Source organism: Bos grunniens, chromosome 18, assembly GCF_055505025.1.
Source record: "Bos grunniens cultivar Pamir isolate PY7600 chromosome 18, Bosgru_T2T1.0, whole genome shotgun sequence".
NCBI lineage: Eukaryota > Metazoa > Chordata > Mammalia > Artiodactyla > Bovidae > Bos > Bos grunniens.
Genome location: NC_141182.1, coordinates 33,672,654 through 33,691,119, shown reverse-complemented (window position 1 = coordinate 33,691,119; position 18,466 = coordinate 33,672,654). Strand labels below are relative to the sequence as shown.

The 18,466-nt window shown below is 46.3% G+C and overlaps 1 protein-coding gene across 41 annotated transcripts in view; it reads left to right on the top strand.

The window, feature by feature from the left end:
- The window catches only part of LOC147353366 (uncharacterized), a 478,153-nt gene that overhangs the window by 277,203 nt on the left and 182,484 nt on the right, over positions 1-18,466 (top strand). The window contains exon 1 of one of the 41 annotated variants that reach the window (XR_015145093.1): positions 14,307-14,552. The exons of 39 other annotated variants lie outside the window; for them this stretch is intronic. The gene's annotated coding sequence lies outside the window, so the exon portion shown is untranslated. Of the gene's footprint in view, positions 1-14,306; positions 14,553-15,521; positions 15,721-18,466 lie in introns of those variants that run through there. One more of the 41 variants, XR_015145092.1, reaches the window with a different exon arrangement.

Below are 18,466 nucleotides of genomic sequence, written 5' to 3'. Positions count from 1 at the left end.
CTGCCCCAGTCTGGCTGAAATGGAGGGCGTCCGCCTCTGGGCTTTTCCCCAACCCCTCCTTCTATGAGGTCCTCTCAGCCTGGGGATGTTGTGAAGCACCTCCTTTACCCCAGATGGGAGCCTGGGAGAGTGGAGGAGGCTTCCAGCGCAGAGAGCCAAGACATGAGGCATGAGGCTCAGCTCTGGCTCTGCCCTCCTCCTGGGCCAGCCCAGCTCCCCTCTGTCTACAGGTATGCCCTCCAGAGACTCCACTGCCATTGCCCAGCACTGTCCCAGAGGAGGCAAGGGCCGGGGGAGAGGGTCATCTGTGTAGTGGGTCTTCAGGGGATGCCACCCCCGTGCCGCCAGCCATATTCCTGTTGTACTCCAGGGGCAGCCCTTTACCCCTCTGGTCTAAGACCACTCACACACTCCACAATCGATCAGAATCCATTGAGCACCTGCTGTATGCACAGTCTTGTGCTAGGTGGTGCCCTGACACCTACAGTACAGTCAGAAACAGTCTAGGCATGTGGCCCCTCTCCATCACAGGGCTCATGCACCATGGGTAATATCAGAGAGCAGATAAGAGCTGATGGTGCTGGGTGATGAGGCCTGTTAGGGGAATCGAAACACCCTGTGGGCGGGGTAGGGCACCCAACCAGGTCAGGAAGGTTTAGGGAAGCCTGCTCTGAACACTCTCATGAGCCAGGACTGAAGACTGGATTAGATTTTCCTGGTAAAAGTGTCGATTTGTGTGGCGGGGATTCTGTGAAGCCTTGGAGGTCAAGGAGAACTTTCCTCCTCTTGCTTGTTCCCCAGAAGAACACACCTTCATTCTTCAAGATTCAGCCCACATGGACCCTCCCTCCTCTGATTTCCTGTAGACCCTCCTCATTCCTCCAGGAGAGCCTCGTGTCACTTACTCCCTGACAGCCTGGTCCCAGTGGACAGGGGCCATCTTTGACATCCCAGAGCCTGGTACCACATCTGAGAATAGTCCATTCTCAGTCAGTGTTGTGGAGTTCTGATATATGAATGGACAGAAGGGTAGATGAATTAAAAAAAGAAAAAAAAAAGAAGGCGTTCCAGGCATGATGTGAACTCCAAGGCTGCCAAAGCTTTCTCCATCCACCCAGGCTCCCTCCAGAAACCCCATTTCTTTCCAGTGTCCTGGGGATTTTTTAAAGGCTGATCCATCATTATCTCAGGCTGCCAAGAACTCCTTTTTCTCCAAGAAATCAAACTAACCCCCAAATATTGGGTGCGTTCGTGTGTGTTTCCTGCAAGCTGGGGCCTGGCTTTCGAGAAGTAATCAATTCCCATTGATTGGCAAAATCTGACTTGTGTTTTCTCAGCCAGTTTTGGATGGCAAAGTTCATTAAAAGCGGGCCTCTGGCAAGCAGACACCCCTCAGAGCTACGGTAATAAGGGCTTGTTATGCCAAGCAGCAGGATCTGCCCTAAAGAGTCCCTGGCATGATTTCGTGGGGACTTGCCCATCTGTAGCAGCATCTTTTTTGTAAATGACTAATTTGACCATGGTAAATATCCATGAGGAGTTTTTTCCTGAGTTTGGCCAGTGGACAGTTGGGAGAGAACTTGATGGAGAGGAGTTGGGTGAGCTTTTGGCCTTTAACGGTGTGGACACCCCCTCTTCTCGTTCCTGCTCTGATCCCCACTTTCCTGGACAGAGATTTCTCTTGGCACCAGGCAGGCAGAGGCTCTGCTCTGGAGCCCTGTGGCCTCTCGGAGAGGACAGGCACATGTCTCTGCTGCAGTTGTTTGCTTTCAGAGGCTCCACCAGCTGGAGCTGGGAAAGTATCCATTTCTTCCTGAATCTGCACAGGGCAGCGACTTCTGGAAGTCATCAACTCTGAAAGCAACCAGTGGAGGGCCCCTGTGCAGGCAGTCCAACCCCAAAGCAGGAGCTTACTTTGAACTGGTGTTTACAGGGTGCCCATCATGTGCCAACATCTGTGATGGGCTCATCCACACACATAGCTGCCTTCATATCTTTTATAGCAAGCTCCAGAGCTGGATGGAGGTCATGATGCTCTGGTCTGAAAACAAAGCCTCATGTTTTGCTTTCCATTTGAAAATGTTCACATGGAAGTCCTGGAAGGTGATACAAAATAAGTGTTCAATTCCTTTTGAGAACTTGAACCTAGAGGGTCGGGAAAGGCTTTGAATTTTCACTAAACATTCTAAACATGTTATTTGTAAATTTAATATGTAGTTATTAAAATACCTATTATAAAAAAATTAGAAAATACAGACAATAAGGCAAGAAAAACATGACACCTGTAAGACATGATTAACATTTCCATTTTCATCCAACTAAACTAAGTCTTCACACACCCAAGTTCATGTAGAGATGAGCCAAGATTTGGCTCAGATTTGGCAGTGTTTTCCGCCCTCCTGAAGTTTCTGAACGTGTTTTCTGCATAACCCTTGGTCCTAGGAGACTTTCCTCTAGAGGGAATAACAGGCTCTATGCTCAGACGAGAGTGCGATATGGTGGGTCCCATGTCTTAACAATTGATAATTCACAGACAGTGTGCTTACAGTGTATATTTGCTTATTAAAGGCTCTGAGAAATCCTATAAAACTCCCACGAAACTTCATTGTGCCCATTTTGGAAAATGCATGCTCCCTCCTGCCTCTCTGTGTCCAACCTTCCCCTTCCACTCATGTCTCGAGTCTGTGTGGGCAAGTGGGACATCCCGATGGAGGCAAGAGAGCAGTGATCTCGGAAAGTCACTTCTGGGAGGAACAGTGGGAATCTTACTGGCCAGTCCTGTATTTTATTTTATTTTATTTTTAACAGATGAGGAAATTGCAAAGGGGAAATGAGAGTGCTTCACCCAGGGTGACAGAGGAAGTCAGTGGCAGAATTGGGATTTGAACCACAGTCTCAAGAGCAGGACCTGGCCTCCTATCAGATGTGACTCCTTTCAGAGGCCTGAGGTTTAGGCCAAGTGCTTATGCAAAGTGGGGCCTAGCTTCTCTGGCTGTGGTGTGGTGAATGTCTCCACCAGAACCCAATCATGAACGCTAAGGTTTAGCACCAGAATTACACCATGGTGCCTGGCTAGTGTTTTGCTTTTGCAACATAGTGGGGGTTGGTGGTTCTGGAGAAGAGTCTTGAGAGTCCCTTAGACAGCAAAGAGATCAAACCAGTCAATCTGAAAGGACATCAACCTTGAATATTCATTGGAAGGACTGATGCTGGAGCTCCAATACTTTGGCCACCTGATGGAAAGAGCCGACTCATTGGAAGAGACCCTGATGTTGGGAAAGATTGAGGGCAAGAGGAAAAGGGTGTGACAGAGGATGAGACAGTTGGATAGCATCACCAGTTCAATGGACATGAACTTGGGTAAAGTCCAGGAGATAGTGAGGGACAGGGAGGCCCAGTGAGCTGCAGTCCATGGAGTTGCAGAGAGTCAGACATAGCAACTAAACAGCAACAAGAGGCTGTTTCTGGGAGGTGCCGCTTCTGCTCAGTTTTCCTAGCAGCCCCCACCCCTTTCCATGGCACATAAATTTGGGACCCAGCCAAACTTGTCCTGGAGCCTCCTGGGGGCCACACTCTGTGCCCAGTGTCTTATCCAGTTCCTCCACTCAGTCTGCCCAGAGATCCCATGGGTGAAGGGGAGCAACCCCACTTTGTTCACACGCCAGAGAGGACCAGGTTACATTTCCATGGCCAAGAGCCCAGGCCCCAGGAACCACGCCCCACCTTCCATGAAACCATCACTGATCAATAGCTTTGAAATCCCAACACTCCAAGTGGCCTGTGGGGATTAGAGATTCCCGCACTTTACGTTCATTACTTTTTCATCTTTTCCTGAGCATGAACTAGAAGCCAGGAACCATCTAGACAGTGAATTCAACGGTAATGAGACACATGGTTGGGGACTGTTGTGTAAAGACCTCCAAGAGGTAGTGGTGCTGGAAAAGCTAACTTCTGGGTGCAGGAAAGCGGAGGAAGGCCTTGTGCTGAAGGGACAGCTGAGATGGATTTTCAAAGATGAAAGTGTTAGTCTCTCAGACGTGTCCTACTCTTTGCGACCCCATGGAATGTAGCCTGCTGGGCTCCTCTGTCCATGGAATTCTCTAGGCAAGAATACTGAAGTGGGTAGTCATTCTCTTCTCCAGGGGATCTTCCCAACTCAGGTGTGGAACCCTGGTCTCCCGCATTGCAGGGAGATTTGTTACCATCTGAGCCACCAGGGAAGCAGGCTTAATAGGTAGAAGGCAGGTGGCTTTCTTTTCAGGGGAAAAGCTTAGCTAAAAGGGTGGAGGTGTGGAATGGCACATCTGGAGCCCAGCTGTACCCAGGAACGGGGTGGGGTTTGGAGGGAAGGGAGCGACCTGCCTCAGTGGTAGGCAGTGGTCAAAGGCCACATCTGGGCAATGGCATGAGTAGATGCACATTCAGAAAAGAGCATGATCCGCAGGGCTGGGGGCAGACTAGAAAGCCCCCAGGGGATGCGTGAGAACCAGCAAGGAGACAGTGCCCTGAGCCAGGGGGTGCCTGGTCAGTGGAGTGGCTCCGAGACTGTCATGGAGGTGGTGGAGGCACCTGAGAGGTGAAAGTCAGGGAGGGTCTGCTCAGGTTGGGGGCTGCAGAGGGAGGGACCAAGTCAACTTCTGTGTCTCTAATCAGTGTAATTGCAGAACACAGACCATCGTCTCAATTTCACGTGAGTATGAGCTGGTAAATGCATAACTAGTCACAGTCTGATAGCTAGACTTTGGAAGTCTCTTCCCATACATTAAATCATTCATTACTCATTTTTCTAGGCCTGGTCTCGAACAGGCGCGCCAAGGGCTGGACAGTGGGGAAGGTCTGTTCTAGGTGTAGATAATGAGAGAGTACTTTGTTGGCAGAGAATTCAATAAAAATCAGTCAACTTCTGTTATCACCTCATGCCAGAAACTCTAAACAACGTCAGGAATGAAATACAACTTCCTAGCAGGTAGATTTCTCCCACCACTGATGGGCCTTAATTTTTCAGTTTGATCCTTCAGCCACCAGCCTTACTGGCTAAGTAAGCCAGTGTCATTGAGGGGGCTACTAAGTCTGGATTGGAAGGCTTTTGAGTGTCTTTCTTAAGAACATTTTTGAGGGCCTCAGTATCCCTATATATACCCCCTTTTCAATCTTTAGACTCCCTACAAACTGCCCTAAAGAGTGGGCAGTGCCTCACAGCTTCTTACCAGCAAATCTTCAGGTGTATTACTGATCAGGGCCTCTGACCAGGAGGAGACCCAGCCGGCTCCTCCCCAGGGAAAGCACTCCTGGGCCCTAAGTAAACCGAATAAGTCATGCAAATGTCCTCCCCCACCCCCAAGGAACCTGCAATCTTTGGCCTTTCTCTGGGGGCAGCAGCAATGATTCACAAGGAACATACAACATATTACTCACGGTGGGCGCCGTGTCAGGGCCTCTTGGTATTAAGGCTCTAAATAAAGCTTTGTTGTGAACAGTGCAGGACTGGGGGAGGAACTGCAGGCGATTCCTCCAGAAAGAATCTCCCGAGTCACCTCCTGAGACGGTGGAACCTGGCAACCAGCCTGGAGGAGGGCAGGGTCAAGGCTGTAAGTCTGGTTGTAAATTGCCAGGGGCATGCTCAGCCATTCTTGCAACTGCAGGTCTCTGGCCCCTCTGCCTTACATTTTCATGAGCAGACTCAGGGGGTCTGATTTTGGGGTGGGAATGATCGTGGGGGACACTGGGACACAGCATCTGGACATGAAGACAGAGCACTCACCAGGAATCATGATTTTTATGTTCCTCCTGGTCTGACCTTGCTGCCCCAGAGCAAGGTCAAGTTCCTGCCTCTACTCTGTGCTGTAGATCAGTGGCTTGAGACTGCAGTTCTGGGTCACGCCCAGCTCTTGGGTGTCTGCCTCCTAACCCATGCCACCTAGGGCCAGGCTAGAGCTGCAGATACAGCAGTTGTTATCCATAGATGTGGGACCTGCATTTGCTGACTGCTGACCAAACCCTTGGGTAAGGCTGCTCTCACTGATACTCCTTCCAACAGGTGGGCTCAAGTGAGGCCTTGGTTTTCCTTACTGTCCCCCAGACTCCAGACTGATACACATTTGCTTAACCCTGGTAACCTCTGGGTGAAAGCGGTGTCTTATGTTGCTTGCACTTTTGCTGCCTGATTACCAGTGATGGCGAACACTCTAATGTGTGATGTTGGTTTATACTTCTGTTTTGGGGAATTGCCGGTTCAAATCCTTAGGTAACTTTCTGTCGGCTTGTTTATTTAATCTGTTACCTATTGATTTGTAGACATTTTAATATGTCCTCATCTTTAACCCTTTTTCTCATGACCAGTATTTTTTCTATCTGTAATGATTTTGAAAATATTTCTCATTCAACTATGTAACCCATTGTTTTGTTGGGTCTCTTTACAGCATTTGTGCTTAGAAAGACTGACTTAACCTTAATATTAGAAATATATTTCTCTGAGCTTTTTCTAATTATTTGACATTTTTACTTGTTTAGTGTGTGATGCTTTAGTAAGTCTAGAACCTATTTTTGTGACTGTATCAGGTAAGGAGCTAGGTAGGAATCTACATAATTCCTTATGTCATATGAATAGCCGCTTGTTTCCACACCATTTACTGAACTGTCCAACATTTCTCAACAGATTTGACATGTTCCTTTGTCATGGAGAATGTTTCTATATGCATGTGTTTTTATATACATATATGTGGGTGTGTTTTACCCACACTCAGACCTCTATCTGTATATTTGTATTCTCGACATTCATAATTTTAATGGAAATATGGGGAGTTGAGTAATGGGCATTGTGGTTCTGATGCCATTCTTGAGGTCTATGCATTAATAATAGCAACCTAACATATCTCGGCCAAGTCTATATTGCTTAACATATATTTAGCAAATAATGTATCTTGTGGGTGAACATAAAAAGCTATTTTCCAGGGGTTCTTACCTTCTGAGAACTCTCATGCCCTCATGAGTGGGCCGACATTGGACATGTTTTCAAGGCTGAGAGATTTATAAATAATTAAACTAGCATCTGAAATCCTGGATTGGGTCCTGGAATAGAAGGACTTTAGAAAAAACAGTTGATATCCAAATGAGAGTTCAGTTAATAGTATTCTACTAATGTTAATGTCTTAGTGTTGACAGTTGTGAGAATTATGGAAGATATCAACATTAGAACAGGCTGGATGAAGGGCGTATTGAAATTCACCCTACTACCGCTGCAATCTTTCAGTAAATCTAAATTTATCCAAGGATAAAAAGTTTACTTAAACATTTTATTTTTTCTAAATTAGCATGCAAAGTTGTTATAAAAATAGAGATGTAGTCACGAGCTCCTCTTGGTCAGTCAGTAAATGTGTCCCAGAGGTGGAGCCTTTGAGGTGAGTGGCTTCTAAAAGACTCTTCATCAATTTGCGATTTGGTTCACATTTTTCTTTCTTTCATTCCTTTTTTTTTTTAAATTAATTTGGCTAGGCCAGGTCTTAGTTGTGGCATCTTCATTGAAACGTGGGATCTAGTTCCCTGACCAGGGATTGAACCCAGCCAGGTCCCCTGCATTGGAAGCATGAAGTCTTAGTCACTCGACTACCAGGAAAGTCCATGTTCTCATTTTTCTTATCATAAAATGGGAGAAAATTGTAAGATGAAGCTCTTTCTGTGTTTTGTAGAGTGGCTTGTTCGCTCTATCGGGAAGTCCCTAGGCTCAGACTTCTTTGAACATCTGCAAATTTCACACTCAATAGACGCTTAATGAGTTTTGCCTTCAAGCGGGCATAAGTCATCAAGTTGTAATATTGAAAGTGCAAGGAGCTCAGGTCAGAAGAAAAATCATCTGAATTGCAGGTCCACAGACTGACCTGCTGTGGTCCTTTGGCACAACAATTAGATTCTCAGAGCCTTGTTTGCTGATTGGTAAGGTGGGGATTAAGAAATTGCTACCTCCCAGGGTTGCTGTGACAATTTAACATGGGAACACGTGTGGAAAGTATACCTTTCAATACATGGTATGTTGCCAGTGTCTATAAACAAAGTTCCCTTCCTCACTTGCCTCACTGTTGCAGCATTTTAACTCCTGTTCAGATTAATATGGCAGCAAAGAAAATCTGGTTAACAGCCAAAATCTCATTTAGAATTTGTCACCATCTTCTTCCAAACTGTCTTATCACTCAGTGGTTACATTTCTTTCCAGTGCTGGGGACAATCAAGCAGCTTTCTGAATAATGCAAAATGTGATTTTTTTCCCAGGATGATATTGCATGAGGAGGACATCTGAGTAGAAAGGAATTTTTAGTAGACTCACTGTCACAAATCAGATATCAGGAAATAAAAACAAGACTCAGGCAGTACATGGGCAGTGTCAAGTTTCTTAAAAAGCAAGCATGCAGTCCTGGTGGAAGTTGAATACGAGCTCCGTTCTGGGTGCAAAACAGAGAGGTAAAAGCAGGAGCTTGGGCAGGGCATCCACGTCACACAACCCAGGAAGAGGGCACGTTTTCCATATTGTTGTTCAGTTGCTAAGTCATGTCCGATTCTCTGCAACCCCGTGGACGACAGCACGCCAGGCTTCCCTTTCCTTCACTGTCTCCTGGAGTTTGCTCCAACTCATGTCCACTGATGCTATCCAACCATCTCATCCTCCACTGCCCTCTTCTTCTTGTGCCTTCAGTCTTTCCCAGCATTAGGGTCTTTTCCAGGGAGTCAGCTCTTCATATCAGGTGGCCAAAGTGTTGCAGCTTCAGCATCAGTCCTTCCAATGAATATTCAGGACTGACTTCCTTGAGGATTGACTGGTTTGATCTTCTTGCAGTCCAAGGGACTCTCAAGAGTCTTCTCCAACACCACAGTTCAAAAGCATCAATTGTTAAGCACTCAGCTTTCCTTATGGTCTAACTCTTACATCCATACATGACTACTACAAAAACCATAGCTTTAACTAGACAGACCTTTGTTGGCAAAGTAATGTCTCTGCTTTTTAATATGCTGTCTAGGTTGGTCACAGTTTTTCTTCCAAGGAGCAAGAGTTTTTAAATTTCATCGCTTCACTCACCATCTGCAGTGATTTTGGAGCCCCCCACCAAAACAAATAAAGTCTGTCACTGTTTCCACCATTTCCTCATCTATTTGCCATGAAGTGATGGGACCAAATGCCATGAGTTTAGTTTTCTGATGTGGAATTTTAAGCCTACTTTTTCCACTCTCCTCTTTCTCTTTCATCAAGAGGCTTTTTAGTTCCTCTTCACTTTCTGCCATAAGGGTGGTGTCATCTGCATATCTGAGGTTATTGATATTTCTCCCAGCAATCTTGATTCCAGCTTGTGCTTCATCCAGTTTGGCATTTCACATGACATACTCTACATATAATTGAAATAACCAGGGTAACAATATACAGCCTTGATGTACTCCTTTCCCAATTTTGAACCAGTCTGTTCCATGTCTGGTTCTAACTGTTGCTTCTTGACCTCCATATGGATTTCTCAGGAGGCAGGTCAGGTGGTCTGGTATTTCCATATCTTGAAGAATTTTCCACAGTTTGTTGTGATCCACACAGTCAAAGGCTTTAGCATAGTCAATAAAGCAGAACTAGGTGTTTTTCTGGAACTCTCTTGCTTTTTCAATGATCCAGCGGATGTTGGCAATTTGGTCTCTGGTTCTTCTGCCTTTTCTAAATCCAGCTTGAACATCTGGAATTTCATGGTTCATGTACTGTTGAACCTTGGCTTGGAGAATTTTGAGCATTACTTTGGTAGTGTGTGAGATGAGTGCAATTGTGCAGTAATTTGAACATTCTTTGGCATTGCCTTTCTTTGGGATTGGAATGAAAACTGACCTTTTCCAGTCCTGTGACCACTGCTGAGTCTTCCAAATTTGCTGGCATATTGAGTGCAGCACTTTCACAGCATCCACTTTTAGGATTTGAAATAGCTCAACTGGAATTCCATCACCTCCCCTTGCTTTGTTCGTAGTGATGCTTCCTAAGGCCCACTTGGCTTCGCATTCCAGAATATCTACCTCTAGGTAAGCACACCATCGTGGTTATCTGGGTCATGAAGATCTTTTTTGTATAGTTCTTTTGTGTATTCTTGCCGCTTCTTACCATCTGCTTCTTTTAGGTCCATACCATTTCTATCCTTTATTGTGCCCATCTTTGCATGAAAAGTTCTCTTGGTATCTCTGATTTTTTTAAAGAGATCTCTAGTCTTTCTCATTCTATTGTTTTCCTCTGTTTCTTTGCATTGATCACTGAGGAAGGCTTTCTTATCTCTCCTTGCTATTCTTTGGAATGCTGCATTCAAATGGGTATATCTTTCCTTTCCTCCTTTGCCTTTTGCTTCTCTTCTATTCACAGCTATTTGTAAGGCCTCCTCAGACAAGCATTTTGCCTTTTTGCATTTCTTTTTCTTCGGGAAGGTCTCTATCACTGCCTCCTGTACAGTGTCACGAACCTCCATCAATAATTCTTCAGGCACTCTGTCTATCAGATGTAATCCCTTGAATCTATTTGTCACTTCCACTGTATAATCGTAAGGGATTTGATTTAGGTCATACGTGAATGGTCTAGTGAATTTCCCTACTTTCCTAATTTTAAGTCTGAATTTTGCAATAAGGAGTTCCTTTAGGATTGACTTTAGGATTTCCTTTAGGATCGACTAGTTTCGTCTCCTTGCAGTCCAAGGGACTCTCAAGAGTCTTCTCCAGCACCACATTTGAAAGCATCAATTCTTCCTGGCTCAGCCTTCTTTGTGGCCCAAATCTCACATTCATACATGATTGCTGGAAAAACAATAGCTTTGACTATATGGACCTTTGTCAGCAAATCGACATTTCTGCCTTCTTTCCAAGGAGCCCATACTCTGCCTGCTAGAGGTTCTGCAGTGTGCTTCCTCCAGGGGGCGCTCGGCAGCCTTGGGGCCACATCCTGGCTCCTAGGCTCAACTGAGACAAAATTCCTTAATCCCTCCAGACTTGATGTCTGTCTGTAAAATGGGGCAGGATTGGATGACTTGATAGATTCTATAGCGTCCACTGCAATACAGTACAATTTTCATGAACTCTCATTAAAATTAGTTTCACAGAGTCCATTGCTAGGTGAAATTCCCCTTTTTTGTCATTATTGAGACTATTTGAAAAATACAGCATAATGTTCAAAAAATGGGATGCATGAGGCCATGCATGGTATGATGCCATTTTGTAAAGTTCAGTTCAATCGCTCAGTCGTCTGACTCTTTGTGACCCCATGAACCGCAGCACGCCAGGCCTCCCTGTCCATCACCAACTCCCTGAGTTTATCCAGACTCATGTCCATTGAGTCGGTGATGCCATCCAACCATCTCATCCTCTGTTGTCCCCTTCTCCTCCTGCCTTCAATCTTTCCTAAAATTGGTCTTTTCAAATCAATCAATCAACTCTTCCCATCAGGTGGCCAAAATACTGGAGTTTCAGCTTCCACATCAGTCCTTCCAGTGAACACCCAGGACTGATTTCCTTTAGGATGCACTGGTTGGATCTTGCAGTCCAAGGGACTTTTAAGAGTCTTCTCCAACACCACAGTTCAAAAGCATCAATTCTTTGGCATTCAGCTTTCTTTATAGTCCAACTCTCACATCCATACCTGACTATTGGAAAAACCATAGCCTTGACTAGATGGACCTTTGTTGGCAAAGTAATGTCTCTGCTTTTTAATACGCTGTCTAGGTTTGTAAAGTACATAAACAATAAAAGCTAAATGATGTATCTTCAAGGGATACATTGATATGCATATGAGGTGTGTACATCTATGATATATCAATATGTATGTATTATGTATCTATAAGCAATCTGGCAATCTGTGAATGCAGGATTTCAGGATGGGGCTTAATTCTGGCAGGGAGAAGGCAGAGGTGGAAGGAGAGAACACTCAGAAGGTTTCAGCACTTTAGTAACAGTGCTTCTCAGGCACAGTGGTCAGCTCTGAGGATAGGTTTTATGATTTTTAAAAAATTTCTTTCACATACCTAATATATATTTCGTTATGTATGAGATACTACATAGTTTAAGTTATAATTATGAAGAAACCCAAGGTGACCACTCAAGTTTATGTTAAAGGGTTTATCAAATGAAAAAAATCCTAAATACGTTATTAGTCGTGAGATGTACAGACATCTTCCTTGATGGATCAGTGGGGAAAGAATCCGCCTGCAATGCAGGAGACACAGGAGATGTGGGTTCAATCTCTGGATTGGGAAGATACCCTGGAGAAGGAAATAGCAACCGGGTCTAGTATTCCTACCTGGGAAATCCCATGGACAGATATGCCTGCTGGGCTATAATCCATGGGGTCGGAAAGAGACACAGTTTAGCAACTAAGCAACAAGACTATACCTGTATATAGTCTTCAGCATCAGGCGCTCAGCAAGAACTCCTTTCCTGTTCCCTTTCCTCTATCGCTCACTCTCAGTTTCTCCACCCCTACTTCTGATGGACCCCATGACAACCCCAGGAGGAAGACAGGTGGCATCCTCACGTGGGAACTGGAATAGAAGAGACAGCCCAGACGCAGCTTCTTCTCACAGGCTGCCTTGGTCAGCTCCAGCAGATGCTTTGCCTTTGGGAGCCTGATATTCCTGTCAAGTAGGGACATCTTTGACTGCCTGTTTCGGGGGCTTCTGGGCAGGGATGCAAGGGAAAGCCCTTGGACATGTTACAGGCATCCTTAGGAGATAGGAGAGAGGGCCGTGTCTCCAGAATCTGGGAGCATCTGCCCATGCCACTGACTGGTGGTCCACGTGCCCCTCGTTGGTTATGAGACGTTGGTGTGGACGGCAGTGCTTTCTCATGCTCCCTCACGGCCTCGGCCCATTCACGTGTCTCCCTTCTGCCCAGCTGCTCAGCCTTAGGGTGAAGGCACAGTTCATAGCACGACATCTGTCACCCATGGGCCATGGGTCATGCAAAGGTCAAGACCGCTTTCTCCCAGGTCCCCTGGGAGCAGAGGGCAGCTGCTTTGATGCCCCTGCCTGCCCCTTGTGGGCTTCAGTCAGGAGTTCCCCTTGAACCACAGTTGCGACACTGCACAGTTTGTGACCCATGGAATTCAGTGCTGGTCCACTGGGGGAGGGCTTTTTAGTTCCCAGAGGTGTTGGCATGCAGACGCGTCTCTGGCCTGCCCCGGAGGGCACACTGTGGGCTTGGAATGATTTTTGATGATTGGGAAGGGGGGCAGTGAGGAGCCTCACTGAGCTGGGCGCCTCAGAATTCTGGAGATCCACACGGCCTGAGCTTTCAGGACCGCCGCTTGGTCACACATCCTTTCAACCTGTTATCACCGCGCCTGGGACACCTCGCTAATTAGGCTGTGTTCCCCATGGCCTGTCAGGTTCTTCTTATCTTTTCATTCCACCCGGGCCAGGTTTTAGCTGCCTGACCTTGGACAGGTGACCTCAGCACCCTGAACCACAGTGGCATCATCTGTAAAAAAGAAGAAACGATGCCTTTCAGAATTATTGTGAAGATCAGAGCTCATGTGTGCAGAATTCTCAGCACTCTGCCGGAGGCCCTGAACATTCAAGTTACTCCTCAAGTCCTGGCTCTGTAATTGTTGTACCACCAGCACACAGAATCTGACTTTGGGGGCCCAATGTGGGTATTTGATGATGGTTTGATTATTGTCCCTATAAATTCTTAAATCTTAGAATGGGAAGCTGGAAGGACAAGATATTTTTGAGCTGAAATATCTGTTCTTTTCCAACTTGAGACACATTTTCTTAAGATGCATTGAATTAAGGAAATGTATTTCTTCCCTCTCTTATCATTGAGGCAATGCCACATCTATCTGCTGTGTGGGTTCTTGAAGGCTACATCTCCGTCCTTTGTTCATCTTCTTGTCTGGGGTTTGTTGCAGATTCACCTGCCACCCACCACCTCTTGGAGCCGCAGTCTTCTGGACAAGCTAGCTGCAGAAAGCCCAGTAACTAGTCAAGGCTGTGCTCTTGCCTCCAATAGATGAGGTCAAGCCACACTTAGCATATTTAAAATGTATTTTTCCTAACTTGCTACCTCCTAACAAAGAAAGAGCCATATCACACCCTCATTAGCTTCAAAGAGAAATACTGATGTTTGGTGTTTATTTTTTTTCCCTCCTTTTCTTGCATTGGCAAGAGATTTAGTTTTGCTTAAAGGGAACACAGATGATGCTAATGAGACCACAGTGTCTTAATTTGCATATTAGATGAGATAAATATTGAGCTAATTAACACCTAGGATGAATTTGCCTTGCCTGGGACAATTGCTCTGTGGTGATAGTAGTTCTCTGCTACTTACCCAGGAGCGGAACAATTTGAAGAGAGAATCACTTCCCCACAAATACTTCAGGCCAATCAAAAATCCTTCAGAGAAATGCCATCCAGAAATTCTTATGCTAATTTGCAACAAATCCTGGACCCTCTTTCAAGTTAACCCTGATCCTGTTGGCAAGTGATACCAACAGAAGGTCTGTCCCACAGACCAGAGAAGAACCGAGTGCAGCTGGGAAGGATGGGGGCTGCTGGCAGGAGTAGCTGGTGAGTCCCATCTGGGATCCTGGCGGAGGGTTTGAAAAGGACAAACCAGGGCTGGACAGTCTTTTATTCTAGGAGCAGGACTGGCTTCATAATTTACCACATACGTGCATGCTAAGTCGCTTCAGTCGTGTCCAACTCTGTGTGACCCTATGAACTGTAGCCCGCCAGGCTCCTCTGTCCATGGGATCCTCCAGGCAAGGATACTGGAGTGGGTTGCCATTCCCTCCTCCAGGGCAGTACAAAATAGAAATGTGGGGTCCCTTGTTCAGAAATTAGGAAGCTCAAGATGGCCACAGTAGAATGTCAAATCAATAGTGGTCCTTCTAAGCAGGGGGCCTTCTGTTCTACTGAACAGCTTAACATGCTTTAAAAAAAAAAAAATCTTTTACCCATGCTGCACTGCATGTGGGATCTTAGTTCCTCAGCCAGGGATCAAACCCATGCCCCCAGCCTTGGCAGCATGGCACCGTAACCACTGGACTACCAGGGATGTCCCACACCTTACATGCTTTTGAAGTCTGTCCTGTCGTATATGAGCTTTGGAGAGAAGAAAAGAAAGGAGGACGTTTAAAAAAATAAGTAGTATTTCACATCTAGCGCATTTCATGAATTAAATGAGTTTAGATGCCTATAAAGAAAATGAATGAAGAATGCTGAGCACCAGACCTGCCAGGGTTCCCACCTCCCCCTTTCGCTGTCATTTTCCTCTCCTCTCTGCATCTGTTTGCATCTGTGAGTCACGGACTAGGGCTCTTGACTCTGCTGCCCATACTGTCCAGAACTCTTCCCTGTCTTCAACAATGCTTGCTTCGCTTTCCACTTGCAAGTGTCAAGCTTAGCTCTGCCTTTTGTATTTTAATTGCTTTATCTCTTGCTTTTAATGAGCAATCAGGGCTATTTCTTTATTGAGGACCTGCTGGGAAATTTCAAGCCGAGTGTGTGCGTATGAAAGGACCAGGTGAAATCCCCGTTTTCTGGCGTGATGAGCTGAGGGGAGGTGTGGAATTGCCATCTATCTAAGGGAAAATGTCCACTTAACTTGCGGGCTTAATTCAAAGGAAATGTCAAGCACTCGACTCTCTGCTTTGTGGCAACTGAAGAGAAGATTGGAAGGAGGGTTGGTTGAAAATATCTGAGAACACAGCCACAGCAGGGGAAATTAACTTAGGTGAGTGTGCGTGCCTGTGTGTGGTGGTATGCGCCTGTATTTAATGTCCAGCATTGCCTGTCAGAATTAACTCCCTAGCAACAAGTAGGCAGAAATAAAGGTCGCAGAACCGTAGGCTAAACTAAGAGAAGCTATAAACTCATCATTATGGAGTAAGGAGCTATATTTGTGCAGGGCACAGTTGATCATATAATCACTTCCAAGGAATGCACCTTCTTACCCCAGATCTTCTTTCCTTTATCTGATTCATAATAATGTTGCCAGTGGGATATTTGTTTCTTCGAACTTCTGTATTTTTCTACAACCACCTCGGTGTCCTCCGCTCAGCTTACCGCCAATACCTGTGCCTGTTGATTGACGGAGATGTAGGAAGCCATCAAATGCGTTTCCTCCCTGGGGGGAATGGAAACCACGTGCCTTCAATTAGTGCCTCTCCTCCTGGCTGGACCTCTCCAGTATGACAAAGGCATCAGGTTACAGAGGGACGTGGGGAATTGTCCTAGCAGCACCACAGATGTCACACGCATCCCAAGCTCTCAGAGACAGCTGAGCTCAATGATCAGAAGCACGGCGATGCGTCCGTGTCATCTTTATGGGGCTCCCCTGTGCCCTGAAGTGCAAACTTCCTGGCTTCAAGCGATAACAGTGTTGCCCCATATGGGAACAGGGCTCTCAGAGCTGCCAAGTTGACTGCTTAGGTCAAACTGAACAAATATTCTATGTGAGTTAAACAATCTCTTAAAAGCCAAACCATGAACATGACACATTGCAGCACTATAGAGACAAGCTCCCCGCTTTCCCCATCTTAGAGCAATGGAAAACTGGTATGTTTCTTTCCCAGGGGAGGACTGGAGGAGTGAAAGGTCTCAGTGTTCCACTGTGTCAAGCACAGATGGTGGGGGTGGGGACGGCTGACGTCAGATGTCTGTGTGAATGTGTGTCGGCAGCCATGGTGGTTTTCAGCTCGATATCCTTCTTGTCAACCTGACCGTGCCCCGTGTCATATGTACTGTTGTTGCAGCAAGGGGGACCCTTTCCAGGCCTGAGAGTGGGATCTCGTCTAGCAGTCGGAAATGAAGTGTCTGAGGAGACACACGTGCTGACAAAGCAGAGACTTTACTGGGAAGGGGTGCCCGGGCAGAGATCAGTAGGGTAAGGGACCCCAGGGGGAACTGTTTTGCCATGTGGCTCGCAGTCTCAGGGTTTATGGTGATGCTGTTGGTGTCCAGGTTGTCTCTGGCTGGTCATCTTGCTTGGCTCTTAGGTCGACTCAGGGTCCTTCCTGGTGGAGCATCAATCAGCCAAGGCAGATTCTAACGAGAAGCACTCTGGGCAGTTGGTCGTCTCCTCGCTCCTTTGGCCCCTCCCAAATTCTTCTGGTACCATGTTCCTCATCAGGACCTCCTGATGTGAGACAACTCAGGCAAGCGGTCCTGAAACTTCCACAGCGGGAAGTTTCCCTCAGTGGTTCCCCAACGCCATCTCAGATGGAACCGTGGACCATTGCGTTAGTCCGCTGGGGCTGCAATCACAGACTGGGTAACTTAAACGGTACACATTTATTTTCTTGCAGTTCTGGGGACTGGAAGTGTGGGATCCAGCTGGGGTGGCTTCTGAGGCCTCTGTCTTTGGTTTGCAGGTGGCTGCCTTTGGAGAAGGAAATGGCAACCCACTCCAGTATTCTTGCTGGAGAATCCCATAGGCAGAGGAGACTGGCAGGCCACAGTCCATGGAGTTGCACAGAGTCAGACAGGACCAGACAGTCAGTCAGTCAGTCAGAGTCACTAAGTGCTAAGCGACTTAGCACACACACATGAAATACATAGTATTATAGCATAGAATTTTATGGAGAAGCTAAGTCACTTTCTAAAGGCTGTTCAGCTATTATCTGGCAGAGCCTGATTCAAATCTCACCTGTTTGGCTCTGAAAGACATGATATCTCTATGTCCCCATCCTCTCCCAGGCATATACAACCACAGTGTCTCCATTGTCATCAGCTGAGAGCACAGATGCTGTCATATAAAATGGGCCATGCCTGTGATGTAGAAAAAGTTCTAGGTGGAACTGGAAGAAGTGAGGATTATTATAAATTATCTTGTCTTCCTGCAAAATACCAGAGGCAGACTCAAAGAGAAGGTGGCCTTTAGCTGGGTCTGATAGAGTTACAAGTTTGTGGTCTTCATTAACGGTCAGCAGAGGAAACTGCACGGTGAATGCCAAGCCTGCAGGAAAGGAAGAGTGTACCCTAACCACCTATTGTTTGCCGAGGGTATTAATTCAGCGAATTTTACTGAGTACCTGGGCTGGACCTGGATCCCAGAACGGACAAGGCATGCCTTGTGTCCTTGAATAACTCACAATCTACTCAGGGAAACAGCATCATGTTTTGCTCAGTGCAACTTGGCCATGGGTTGGGGTGGTGGGCTCTGTGCAGCTCTGTTATGTGGGGTCATCTAGCCGTGTGGTGGCATGCTTCACAATCTGGATATTTCTCTGGAAGAGTCCCAAGTTTGTGGGTGTGGACTGGCCAAGGTCTGATGAAGAGAGCCTTTGTTTTTTCACCAAAGCAATCATTTCTAAGAGAGTGGGGACTCAGCGTCTCCCATCAACCCAGAGTCGAGGAGAAATTAAAGCTCTTGATCTGCAGTTGATCAGCTATTAAAGTCACAGTGTGGGATGTTTCTGTTCTGTGTCTGGGTTTTTTTTTTTGCTTTGGCTTTGTTTAATATTTGCCTTATTGGGGGG